This window comes from Chelonoidis abingdonii, chromosome 1 (assembly GCF_003597395.2).
Source record: "Chelonoidis abingdonii isolate Lonesome George chromosome 1, CheloAbing_2.0, whole genome shotgun sequence".
Classification (NCBI taxonomy): Eukaryota; Metazoa; Chordata; order Testudines; family Testudinidae; genus Chelonoidis; species Chelonoidis abingdonii.
Window position 1 is genome coordinate 75232882 of NC_133769.1, and position 14191 is coordinate 75247072.

The 14191-nt window shown below is 42.1% G+C and overlaps 1 protein-coding gene and 1 long non-coding RNA gene across 3 annotated transcripts in view; one reads left to right on the forward strand and one right to left on the reverse strand.

Moving 5' to 3' along the window:
• NAV3 (neuron navigator 3) overlaps positions 1 to 14191 on the forward strand; it is an 859499-nt gene that overhangs the window by 147605 nt on the left and 697703 nt on the right. The gene's annotated exons all lie outside the window — the stretch shown is intronic.
• On the reverse strand, positions 3186 to 10802 carry LOC116839460 (uncharacterized). Its single transcript, XR_004377155.2, has 3 exons — positions 10621 to 10802; positions 4904 to 4969; positions 3186 to 4246 (listed from the first exon to the last, which is right to left on the reverse strand). It is a non-coding gene; the product is annotated as an uncharacterized LOC116839460 (long non-coding RNA).

The following is a 14191-nucleotide window of genomic DNA, read 5'->3' on the forward strand; positions in this document are numbered from 1 at the left end:
AGACCTTTGGGTGGGAGGGAAGCACGTTTCCCTGCTTTTAAACAGAATTTTGAACTCACAGAAATAGTGAAGAGATTTATAATTTAAAGTTGCTTTGAGGGATGCATTTCAAGGTTGTATGTTTCTACACCAGTGGTTTTCAACCTTTTTTCATCTATGGACTTCAAAAAAATTGTGAATGGAGGTCCGGACCCCTTTGGAAATCTTAGACATAGTCTGCAGACCCCCAGGGAGCCGTGGATCACAGGTTGAAAATGAGTGTTCTGTGGCAACGACAATCTTTTGCTGACCCTTTAGATTTAGTCTACAGAGCCACAGGTCCACAGATCACAGGTTGAAAACCACTGTTCTACACTAAGAAATTGCACAGATGAGTAGGACAGTCACTTTATTTTTGTCAAATCAGAGGGCCATAATTATTCATTGTGTTATATGTCCTATAAAGATGTGAGACTATATCAACTGGATATACCTGATAGAATATGAAAAGCTTTGTATTTATGCTAGGGCTGTCAAACGATTAAAAGAATTATTGTGATTAATCACACAATTTAAAAAAAATTATGATTACTCACACTGTTAAAAATAGTAAAATACCATTTCTTTAAATATTTTTGGTTGTTTTCTACATTTTCAAATATATTAATTTCAGTTATAACAGAATACAAAGTATATAGTGCTCATTTTATATTTATTTTTTATTACAAATATTTGCACTGTAAAAAACAAAAGAAATTGTATTTTTCAATTCACCTAATACAATTACTATAGTGCAATTTCTTTATAATGAAAGTTGAACTTACAAATGTAGAATTAGGTTAAAAAAATGACTGCATTCAAAAATAAAACAATGTACATCTTTAAAGCCTACAAGTCCACTCAGTCCTATTTCTTTTTCAGCCAGTCACTGACAAACAAATTTGTTTAAATTTGCAGGAGATAATGCTGCCGTCTTCTTATGTACAATGTCACCTGAAAGTGAGAACAGGTATTCGCACGCCACTGTTGTAGCCGGCGCCACAAGATATTTATGTGCCAGATGTGCTACAGATTCATATGTGCCTTCATGCTTCAACCACTATTCCAGGGGACATGCATCTGTGCTGATGATGGGTTCTGCTCGATAACAATTCAAAGCAGTGTGGACCAACACATGTTCATTTTCATCATCTGAATCAGATGCCACCAGCAGAAGGTTGATTTTCTTTTTTGGTGGTTCGGGTTCTGTAGTTACTGCATCAAAGTGTTGCTCTTTTAAGCCTTCTGAAAGCATGCTCCACACTTCATCCCTCTCAGATTTTGAATGGCACTTCAGGTTCTTAAACCTTGGGTCAAGTGCTGTAGCTATCTTTAGAAATCTCACATTGGTACCTTCTTTGTGTTTTGTCAAATCTGCGTGAAAGTGTTCTTAAAACGAACAATATTTTCTGTGTCATCATCTGAGACTTCTATAACATGAAATATATGGCAGAATGCGGGTAAAACAGAGCAGGAGACATACAATTCTCTCACAAGGAGTTAAGTCACAAATTTAATTAACACATTTTTTTTTTAAACGAGTATTATCAGCATGGAAACATGTCTTCTGGAATGGTGGCTAAAGCATGAAGGGGCATATGAATGTTTAGCATATCTGACATGTAAATACCTTGCAATGCCAGCTACAAAAGTGGTATGCGAATGCCTGTTCTCACTTTCAGGTGACATTGTAAATAAGAAGTAGGCAGCATTATCTCCTGTAAATGTAAACAAACTTGTTTCTCTGAGTGATTTGCTGAACAAGTAGGACTGAGTGGACTTGTAGGCTCTGAAGTTTTACATCGTTTTGCTTTTGAGTGCAGTTATGTAACCAAAAAATCTGCATTTGTAAATTGCACTTTCACAATAACGAGATTGCACTACAGCAGTTATATGAGGTGAATTGAAAAATGCTATTTCTTTTGTTTATCATTTTTACAGTGCAAATATTTGTAATAAAAATAATAATAGAAAGTGAGCACCTTAAACTTTGTATTCTGTGGTGTAATTCAGATCAATATATTTGAAAATGTAGAAGAATATCCAAAAATATGTAATGAATTTCAATTGGTATTCTATTGCGTAACAGTGCGATAAAAGCTCCGATTAATCACGATTAATTTTTTTGAGTTAATTGCGTGAGTTAACTGTGATTAATCAACAGCCCTAATTCTTCTTTCTTTCTTTCTTTATATTGGCACTTGAAATTAAGAATATTTTTAAATGCTGAGAACTGTCTTTGCAAAACTCTTCTACAGAGCAAAGGGTATTTTTTAAGTTAATTTTAAAAATTGCAAATAAAACCTTCTTATAGAACTGCATGATGGAAGTGAGAGGGGATGCTGTACTGCCAAACCATGGGTTGAGATGGAGGTGTGTAAGTCAACATGAAAAAAATGTGATCTTCAGACTCTATAGTAGTTTTTTAAAAAGTCTAAATCAAAATGAAACATTTTGATTGATCTAATCTGAAATTTTTTTTGGCTCATCAGTTCATGAAAAAGTTTTGAAATATTGACATTTTGTTCTGTGTTGGGATGGGAAATTTTTCAAAAACTCAAACTCTTGCAGGATGGGAAAACTGTTTCCTGCCCTGACCATTCATCTTGCAGCACTGAGCAATTGATATTATTGGCAAACAATTGCCAGTGTTCTCTCTTGCCAATATTTTAATGTGCTGTCTCAGTACTTAAAAGTGTTCTCCTCTTTGAAATAATCATTAGACATGTGAGCCACACAACAAACCCATTCACTGAGTATAAGGAAGGGATTGCTGTTGCCCAGCTTCCCCTAAACTGGACCAAATTGTATTATCTGATCCACCAATAGGCTCATCTAATTGTTGCTGGAAAAGATCTTTGTGCATGTTTAAAGGTCCTGGTGTCTTAACATTTTTTGGATGAGAAATGGTCTGTCCTGGACACATCAGATTCTTTGCATATGTCTGTGAACAGCATGAACTGTGGTTGCTAAAAAATTGTGGTTGGCAGCACAGCAATAATGTTCACACTATGATATTCTGGCTCTCCAAGCCACTGTTTAAGTATGGAGGTGGATAGGCAGTCTATAGACCTCATAGCCTTGCACCAGCTATATGTTTTCCTCTGGCCTTTGCCATTCCTTTGTACAACATCTCGATTAGTGGGACGATCTGACTGAATGTGGCTGCATCTGCATTCTGTTTGGGTCTGAGTTCCTCAAAGGGTTTTGTGGATTTTCAACTGCACCGTTATTTTCCACTTCTGCAGGTGGAGATGTAGATCTCCATTTCTCACTGCATTGAATATTGCACAGTTCAGTTCATCACTACTTCACATTAGGAAAGATGCTTATCAAACATGCAAACGGTGATTGCCACTGATCTGAATTGGGGGACCACATTTTTCCTTCTCCTTCTGTCTTTGCAGCTTGAGCATGTAAAAATGGCCATTTACAATTTTACAGAGATTGTTCTTTCCTTTGAGACATGTTTGTTTTTTTCAGCTTAGAGGATGACTCACCAGTGTTCATGGTGATGACCTCAGAAGACCTAACTGATGTCATACAGTAAAATGGAGATTGTACAGTGCTGTACAGCATAATGGTATCATGCTGTGTTGTAAATATTTCCCTTTAGTTCTTAATGCTACTAGATGAGCTTGACCAGGTAGCATCACTCTCTTCTACATTATCTGATCACTCATAACTGCGGTGATTCACTGTGTAAGTGAAATGTATGTGGCAAAGCATAAAGCGGGCTGTCCTACAATGGTAGAAATTTCAGTGTATAAATGGAAGGCATGACACAAGCTCTTAGAAGCCAGAAAGTCTTCAATGTATTGTCATCTTAACTATTTCCATCCTTCTTTATGTAATCCCTTATAGCTGTTAATTCAGTAATACAGAGTATACTGTGCAGAAGCAGTCACAGCATTATGCATACAAAAGCCCTTAATGAGATTAGTGGGGAATTCGCTAATGGAATGAATAAAGTAATATGTCACGGTATGCAAAAATAAATAAGGCAAAGCATAAAATACCATATAAGATTAGTGGGGAATTCTTGAATGGAATCTTTGAATCTGTATACAAACTCAAAAGTATGAGTGGAGAAGGCCCATGTGGGCTAGGAAGTGGTGGGAAGAAGAGGAAGATCTGTAGAGACTAGGAGTGTGGCAGGGATCAGGGATCTATTGAACCCAGGAACTCAAGCCTTCATACAGAGTTTTCTATCAGGGTCTCGAAAAGCCTACAAGCAAAAGAAACAAACAAAAAGATTCAGATCTAATTATATAGACGAACCCCACAGTGACCTAAAAAATAATATTTTGGTAGCATCCAAATCCAACGTGTTTAAGAGATAAATCTGAACAGTTGCAAGTACCTGTAAAAGCCAAATTGAATTCTCTATTACCATTGCAAACTACTATTAGATTTCAATGAAATAATTTGCTTTGGTAATAGTGTAATTATTAAACCATTTCCTGCTTTTTCTTATATGTCTCTCTCACCAACAGAAGTTGGTCCAATAAAAGGGATTACCTGACCCACTCTGTCTCTCTGAAATCATAGTTGACTTTCTCTTTGTGATGCAATAAAGTATAAATGCATGGCTAGTATTGCACACATAATACAATCTATTTAAGTCTCGACTTGTGTCATCTCAGACCCACCATAAACGGATGGGTGAAAAGGATCCTAGCTCGAACTCTTAACTCTTGTCACCACAGACCACTTTTAATATCCATACAGTTAACCTAAGAAAAGTGAGAAATATACATAAGACCCACATCAGCTATTATTTTACTTCTTGCAACTAGTATAAGCTGAATTTAAATTAATGATAGTCTTTACTGATTTTTTTAAAGACATTACCTGTATTTATCAGCTAAATGCCAGTTCTCACCTTGTGCTTCACTCACTTGTCACTTGAAAAGTCACGTACCATCCATTTTCCTGGGTCCTGTGATCACTGCAATAGAAAGTTTTTCAACTTACCCACTCTTCAAAATGTTTCCATAAATTTGACAGCTGATACCTAAATAAATCTATTACTAAAATGGAGTAAGAGGAAGAAGAATATGTACTTTTAGTTTTGAAGAGAAGTCTTTAAAATAGAAGACACACACAGCCTACTATTGTATGCAAGAAGCTGTTTTCTTGTTACTGTAACATTATAAAGAAGATCAAATAAAGTTATAATATAGAACATGCCATTTGTATGTGTTCATATTTTTTTTTTAAAAAAACCCTTTATGATGTCAGAAGACTTATTTTATAATGTGATAATAGTCATACGGCATTGGTTTGAATAGGTGTTTATAGAGGCTGACTTGAAGGAATTTTTTTAAAAAAAGGCCAAAATAGGCTCAAAATATTCTTTCCCCCTTTTTAGTTTTCTTAATCAAATTAATGTAAGCACACTTTGAGCCAAATCGTCAGGTGCACCTGAGATATGCTCAGTGCACCTGGGTATGGGAGATGCAGATAATTTTCAACCACATGAACACGCCAAATCTTGGGGCAGCTGGTGACCAACGTAGACCCTGGTGCATTTTAAAGCTGCCTAAGCAGCACTGAACTTGTGACGGCAATAACAGCCCTGTGCAAGCGAACTCCCCATCTGACCGTTTAAGACAGCGCTTTGTCCCCTTTGTGTTGCAGAAGTTGTGTAGAAGGGACAGAGTAGAGGCAAGGATCAGGTCCTGTGTTTTCAAGGTATTCTGTTAGGTTATATTTGTGTGTTTGGGGATTTAGTCCTCTGCTTCTGGGTCCAGTGAACAGGGCCGGCTCCACGCACCAGCTTATCAAGCAGGTGCTTGGGGCGGCAACTCAGGAGTGGGGCGGCAGTTTTGGGATTTGGCGGCAATTCAGCGGAGGGTCCCTTCCTCCCACTCGGCACGAAGGACCTCCCGCTGAATTGCCACAGATCGCAGTCACTATCACGGCTTTTTTTTTTTTTTTTTGGTTGCTTGGGGCGGCAAAACCCCTGGAGCCGGCCCTGCCAGTGAAAATTGATTTAGAAATTTTACTCTAGTCTTTTGTGGACAGGTGACCTTTCCTAGCCTGGGAAAATGGTATTTTTCAACTGGAGAACAGGATATGTGTGTGCATGAGAGGGAAGGATAAAGAGGTTGGACCCCTAATTTTCTGTTGTTGTTGCAAGAAGCATAGGGATATCTATGGTGATAGAATGAGAAAAGCTGTGTCAATCTTTGCCTGCTGGGTTACAGCAAATGGAGCTTAGCATTGTGTCTTTCCTTACAAACAGCATAATACAACGTAAGAAATAATTGAATCAGGCTAATCCAAAGTTACGTTTGTTTTAGACTAAACCCTACACATTTTCAAGGGAAGGTGAAGCAGATTGTACCCATAAAAATGCAGACATAACGGTCTGTGCCCTCAGAAGTTGCAGTTGTATGGGAAAACAATGTCTGAACACAGAATGGGTGTGTGCATGCATAAGTACATGTGCAATTAGCCATTTCATGGGGGGCAAATATGAATTGCAGCAAGGCCCTGATCCAGCTCCCACTGAAGTCAAAGGAAAGATATCAAATAACTTTAGTGAGAGTTGGATCAGGTCTCACGCTTACTGTTATGGGCACAACTTTTGTGCTCTCCCTTGTAGAAGTAGCTCAGACTGATGAAACATTTCTCATTTACTTCTGATGATAATTTTTACTTTTCCCCTCTGCCTACATACTGATGGTCTGGGTTTTTTTCTCCTACAATGATGATGTTATTGCAGATAATAAGCTAGTCTGAACTGTGTGTATATGCTCTGTTTGGTTGAAATGACTTTATCCACTGTTGTCATGAAAAGATTATGTTGATATAAATGATACTTATAGTGAGTTTTAATAACTCATGGTAGTTATATAGGAAATGAGCCCAAACTAGCCTTCTTTTATTGAGCTTGTTAGAATTGTTGTGTTGTGATTCACTGTACTGCGTGTCCATAACTGCAGTTAAAGGCAGTAAGGATTGAAAACTTTTATTTTAAAATGTGATCATTGAATGTTTATGTAATAAGGTTAGAAACAAATCAGTGTATCATCCTGTAGAATATGGCATTTCATAGACAAGAGAAGACACCAATATTGTCTACTTAGTTGAGCAGCAGCATGGAACATGTTATTGCATGCTGGCTTCTCATCTAGTTCAGCTGCAGTTTGTGTTCAGTTTAACATAGAAATCTATATTCCAGGTGGGGTAAAGGTGGATGTACCTGTTAAATTGCAAGGAAGGCTCATTTGTAATGTGTGGCTGCTTCTTGCTGCTATCAGTAGGATGCTTGCAGGCTGGGACCCAGCTTCTTTGACGCTGATCAGGTCCCCATCACTTGGGTTCTTTAAACTGAGGCTGGATGTCTTTCTAAAAGATGTGCTTTAATTCAGCTGCAGGTGAGTAGACTAGATGCAGAAATCATGGGGTGAAAATCAGTTGCTTATCTTATGTTGAGGGTGGGGGCGGGGGATCATTATGGTTCCTCCTCTCATTAAAACCTGTTACTCTGAATGCTTCAATATCTGGAGTGACCTTCACTGCACCAAATCTCTGTTTAATGGATGCTGAACAATGCAATTTTTCATGGCTCTTTTCATCATGCAGTAAATTAGATATGAGCAAAATAGCAATCTTGTGGAGTGACCTGTTGATTTAGTGGGTAGAGCTGAACACTTCTATGAGGGAACCTGTGGTTTGGAGCATCTTTGTTTCTCATGCTGATGGGAGCAGGGGCGGCTCTAGCTATTTTGCCGCCCCAAGCACGGCAGGCAGGCTGCCTTCGGCGGCGTGCCTGCAGGAAGTCCCCAGTTCCGCGGATTCGGCGTACCTGCCACCGAATTGCCGCCGAATCTGCGGGACCAGCAGACCTCCTGCCACCAAAGGCAGCCTGACTTCCGCCCTCACAGCGACCAGCAGGCCGCTCTCCTCAGCTTGCCGCCCCAGGCACGTGCTTGCTGCACTGGTGCCTGGATCTGCCGCTAGATGGGAGCTAGGACATTTATAATGCTCACAGTATCCTCAAAGAATGTAATGTTTTCCCCATTCTCAAGTATCTTCAGTGACTGTATGGTTTTAGAAGTTGCTGCTTTCCCATATAGGCTGCGGAGAGAATGAATTATTTCATAGACATCATGTAATTGTAATTATGTTGACTTGTTTGGAAGGGGGAAAATATTCTAGGGATATTTATTATCCTTCTAGAGGTCATTTTGGTGGGGAAAAAACGTGTTTATATTTTCCTAAGCTCCATTCACAACCCAAGCTTCTCTCATAGAATCATAGAAGATTAGGGTTTGAAGAGACCTCAGGAGGTCATCTAGTCCAATCCCCTGCTCAAAGTGAGACCAACGCCAACTAAATCATCCCAGCCAGGGCTCTGTCAAAAAAACCACCACCTCCCTAGGTATCCCATCCCAATGCTTCACCACCCTCCTCATTTGTGATGCCAAAGTGAAGATGCCACTCAGAGAAGAGTAAGTAGATCTTTTGACTGTAATTATCCCAATTCTTTCTTGCTTGGCTTGATCAGCCTTGGAATAGTTAACCATGGTGACATTTATATTATCAACATTAGGCTTCAGGGTTAACACCCCAATAATCTGAATGGGAGCAGTTCACCTTCCTTTGAACTAATGTTCCAGATTGTCCATAGACCAGACAGAGACACTATGATGGTTTATATCTAGTTGACATTTTTAAGATTATCTTCACAATTCTAAGGGCTAGAGACTTTTTTAAAAAAATAAAAGCTTGGAATCTGGAACAGATGATTGCAGCTACCACCAAATGTACTGATCTGCTGAGCCAGCACTAGCTGGACCAACCTGACCTTTATCCTGGGGTGCCTCAGTGTCAAAGGAGCAAGTAAAACTCCAAAGATGCTGGCCAGCTTTACATAATGGGATGGGCTTTTTGGAATATACCCAGGTGTTGGTTTAATACCAAGAGCTCTGTTAGTTGGAGATAGTGAGATGAAAAAAACAGGTTATGTGGCTAGAAGAAAAGGCTGGAGGGGAAGCAGAGGAGGGTATGGGCTATGGACAGCAGATTTTTTGTTCCTGTTTTAAAGAGGAGCATCTAAATATAACACAGTGAGGTTTGGGGAAGTGGGCAAGATATTGTTCTTCTGATCCTCTCTCCAATTACATCACTTATGTAGAGAGACAAAGGGGATAAGAGGAAACTATGCAAAAGCACTAGGAGAAGTAGTGCTGAATTGGGTTAGGAGAAATAGTGGAATTTTGCACTTTTCTTTTTTGTTTGGAAAACTGGGCCTTCCAATCTTAAATTTGGGGCATTTTTGCTCAATGTCATTTTCAACATTCTGCACAGTATTCAAATTCTACGTCCACAGAGAAAGCAAGGCTAGTGGCTACTAGTTACACTGCATCCTGCTTCGGTGGTGTTGAGATGAAGTGAAGTAACCTCTTTTTTTTAAAACAGAGAGAACATGGTGTGAGGAAAAGCAGTTTACTCTGATGATTTGCATTGTGTGTGAGTTTTTATGGATGCTGTTAGCTTGTTATCTCTCAGATGGAGAGCTTCAGTATTGTAAGAAGAAGCAGAGAGAGGCTAGTGATGCTTTAAAATTATAACCAGATGTAACTGCGGGTGCTCCAATTTAAATTTCTTGAAAAACTTATTTGCACTCATTATGAGAGCATCAGATTTGTGGGTTCTCTTGTCTTTTTTCTCCAACATGATTATGTATTGTTTTCTCCTCTGACTATAAAACATTCATGTGACTATAAAGCTGCCAGTTGTAGAATTATCCTTAATAATAATAGTTAGGAGGGAGTATATGACTTCCGTTTAAAACTGAATACTGATGATTTAGGCAGGTGTGTAAAATGTGTAGTGTTGTGGCCAGCAATAGTTTCTAAATTGATTGTTTGTTCTGAATATACCTAAAGCTTTATAAACTTAGGTTTTATAAATTAAAGAAAAAAATGAAAGTCACTTCACCCACCACTGCTGTTAGAGCTACCCCTGTGTGGCAGGCCTGGAACCACAGCGCCCCTCTGTGGCAGGATGGGGTGTTGGCACCTTACCACTTGCAAATTCTTGCACCTACCTCTCTGTGGGCGGCTGATTGCAGCCTAATGGCCTCCTTCCACACAATCACCCCATCTGGTGGGTTAGTGCGGTCTAGCAGCTGGAGTCCATACAACTCTCTCCCCCTGTGTGGGAGCGGTACAGCCTAATGGCCAGAATCCATGCAATCCTCCTTACAAGCAGGGTAATGTGGCCTAACGGCTGGAGTCTATACAACTCACTCACCAACGTGGGAGCAGTGCAGCCTAGTGGCCAGAGTCCATGCAATCCCCCTCGTAAGCGAGGTAGCACGGCCTAGTGGCCAGAGTCCATACAATCCCCCTTGCAAGCAGGGTAGTGCGGCCTAGCTGCTGGAGTCCCTAGGATTCGTAACGGTTCAGGGATAAGGTGCTAGGGGGACTCGGGCCTACCTTCTCCACCAGATCCCGACCCAGGGCTCTGGTACTGGCAAGCTCCCCTTGCCACCTGCTTAGTAGGGATCCACCCACAACACGCTGAACACCTATGCGGCTCTAATGCCGTTTACCTCTAAAGTTCCCTTGAGTCACTTCCTACCATAAATGCCAGGTTCTCTGCTGTAGGGGGTCCTCTGGTCTGTTCTCCTCCTGCGACGTCCTCCGTCGGAGTATCAGGGGGTGTCCTGGCTTGGCTGGCCTCCGGATTCTGGTGCACAGGCTCTCCCTCCTCAGGAGCTAGCAGCGTGCCTCCTTTTCCTCCAGCGATTAGCCCAGACCAAGCAGCTCTGCAGGCTTTTATACCTGTTCTCCAGTTGGAGCATGCCCTGCAGAGTTTCCAGGGCATGGCTTTCTCTGCTAGGAAAGAAGGGTTAACCCCTGCAGTACCAGTGCGGGGCCACTCTGCCCCGTCACACCTTGACATAGAACATGACAACTATTTAGCAGCATGTTAGAAAACTGCACAAAGTTTACGACAGGACAATACCATAGTGAACTGAAACTACAGGGAGGATTTATAGTTCATAGTAGACATTACCCAAACTGCAACACATTTCAGGCTGCAGTAGCAATTTGAGTAGGATGCTTTTATTTTCATGGCTTGTAAACTGCTTTGAAAATTCACTTTGGACTGAGGCTTTGTTTGCAGTGACTCACTCTGTGAGAACCTTTCCAGTGAAACTTCCCAAACTTCTGTTAAATGGTTTATAAGTTAGTTAAGTTAAACTTCTTCTAAGAATTTCAGATTCACTTTCCTAATTTTATAATTTTTACTGTAATTCACTGCTGAAAATTGGATTTAGGCTTCTAAGTCACTCAGGTACTTCTGAAAAATTTACCTCAAGTTCTTAAAATTTGGCCCTATACGTCAAAGCCTCTGGATCTATTATCTTAACTTCATAAGATTTCTAACAGAGTGGGGCAGGAGGCACTCAGATTATAAATCTCCTAGTTATGGGAAAATAAATCATATTTCCTCAATTTTGAAAGTGTTTCCATTTTCATATGTTTGAACAAACATTTCAGTTTAAGCAAATATTAAGACCTAAATAACATAGGTGGAGTCTCAGCCTAAGTGCTGCTTGGAATGGCAATTATAACTTTACTTGTCAATATTAATACATAATAAGGGCGCATTTTGTGGTTCCACAAAATAAGCTATTTGAATTAAGTACTGCATGAATTTAGAATATTGTATTAATCATGACAAAGGTGTGGCATGTAATTGTTAAATCTCTCGCATGGCTTTTTCGTTAGATATTTATGTAATTTACAAATGATGAGGTAATTAACATAATTTATTTGAGAGATCCATATTACTGTCCTTAATTACATAGTCCCAGTAATTCTGCATGTTAAAGACATTCTGATAAGAACTCTCATGATCCCATTCCATGCAGTCCTTGCTGCCTGCCCTCCAGACATCTGATTGTAATCTTTAAATTTCTGAGAAAATCATCATTTCAAGATTAGGGAAATGCATGTAGTCTGCTGAATCAATCCCATTAATCTGTGTTATCCTGATTGTCTTGGTTATTCTTAGTTTTATGCTTTTTGTAACTCCATTTAAAAAGCTAATGTTAACATAACATTGAGGTTGAAAAATTAAGCACATCCAATTTGTGCTTATGCTTCCAATATGGTCTTTGTATCATTATGAATGTTTTCAGCCAGGGCCAGCTCCATGCACCAGCTGAGCAAGTTCGTGCTTGGGGCGGCAGATTCTACGGGGCGGCATTCTGTCCAATCCTAGGGCAGCACGGCCACTTTTTTTGTGTTTTGTTCGCTGCTCTGGTCGCCCTGTAGGGGGCGGAGGAGGGGAGCGCCCTGCAGCAAAGTTGGCAGGGCAACCCACGTCCTTCTCTCCCTGCCGACTGGAGCAGCATGGAGCCTTCCCGGCAGGCGGCGCAGCACGGCGGGAGGGGCCACGGGGTGAGCTCCCTGCTGAAGCACTGGCCGCCCCCATTTTCTTTTCCCCCCCACTCCCTCTCCCTCCCCCCACTAGACCAGGCGTAGACTCTGCAGCACAGGGAGTCCCCTTCACCCTGGCTCCGGCCGCCCTGTAGGGTTTTTTTGTTTTGTTTTTTCCTCTGCTTTGCCAGCCGCGCCGTTGTCCCCCCCAACCACTTTGCTGCTCCAAAGCTGTGCCGTGTTTTTGTTTTGTTCCCACCCCTTGGCTTTGCCATGTCGTAGGTTTGTTTGTTTTTTCCCACCAGCTTCGCCGCTCCAGCCATGCCGATTTTTTTTGTTTTTTGTTTTTTTCCCCCCTGCTTTGCCGCTCTGGCTGCGCTGCAGGGTTTTTTTTTCCCCTGCTTTGCCGTTCCGGCCATGCTGCAGTTTTTTTTTTTTTAACCAGCTTTGCTGCTCCAGCCGCACCATTTTTTTTTGTTTTTGTTTTTTCCCCCTCTTCTTTGTTCCCTGCACCCCGCTTTGCCGCTCTGGCGCCCTTCCCACCATTTTTTTTTTTTTTTTACTTGAGGCTGCAAAGAAGCCAGAGCCGTCCCTGTTTTCAGCTAATACATGATATAGTATACTACATACTGGGTCATTCAAATTTAAATACTCATAACTTTAGAACTAATGAATATATTTTCTAGAAACTGGTTTAGGTAGATCTCACTGAAACTTAAAAATCAAGCCTACTTTTTTGCAACTGGAACCTATTTATATTTTGTATGTATGACTGGACAGTTGGGAAATAAGTGCCCTCAACTCCCTTAAAGAAACAGGGCCTGCTCTAGGCACCAGCGCTCCAAGCATGTGCTTGGGGTGGCACTTTCCAAAGGGTGGCACTCCAGTCCCCGCCCGCCTCCTTTTTTTTTTTACTTGAGGCACAAAAAGCTGGGAGCGGGCCCTGCACCAAGTTGTTCCCTGTCAGCTGAGCTGGAACTGACACTGCAGTTCTGGATTCAGTGGCTAGATGGCTCTCAGGGCAGCCTGAGTTGCACAGGCGGGACTGCACTTCAGGCTGCCCTGCTGCTGGAGAGCCCGAGCCCGGGCTAGGGCAGCGAAAGGGGCTCAGCTCCAGGGGATGATGCTCTGGCTCTCCAGTGGCAGGGCAGCCTGAACTGCAGTCCAGCCTGTCTGTGAGGAGTTGAGGAGGGAGAGGAGTGGGGCTCGAGATGCAGGGAGGGTCCTGCTGCTCTGCTGAGTCTCCCCAGGGCAGCGCAGTGTTTCCCTGCGCAAGTGGACTGTGCAAGGCGCCGCCGGCAGGGGCAGCTCCAGTCACCAGCATGCCACCAGTTTCCGCAAGGGCGGCAGGCAGGTTGCCTTTGGCGGCATGCCTTTGGCGGCATGCCTGCGGAAGGTCCGCTGGTCCCGCAGCTTCGGCGGACCTCCCACAGGCATGCCATCGAATCTGCGGGACTGGGGACCTCTCGCAGGCAAGCCGCCAAAGGCAACCTGCCTGCCGTGCTTGGGGCAGCAAAATACCTAGAGCTGCCCCTGGCCGCCGGGCTGGGTAGGGGGCACGGATCTCGGCTCACATGCTGACAGGCAGGGCCGGCTTTAGGCCTATTCCACCAATTCCCCTGAATCGGGCCCCGCGCCTAAGAGGACCCCGCGCTCAGTGAGAATCCCTTCCCTGGCTAGAGGCACCTTTTAAATTTTTACTCACCTGGCAGCGCTCCGGGTCTTCAGCGGCACTTCGGCGGCAAGTCCTTCAGTGCCAC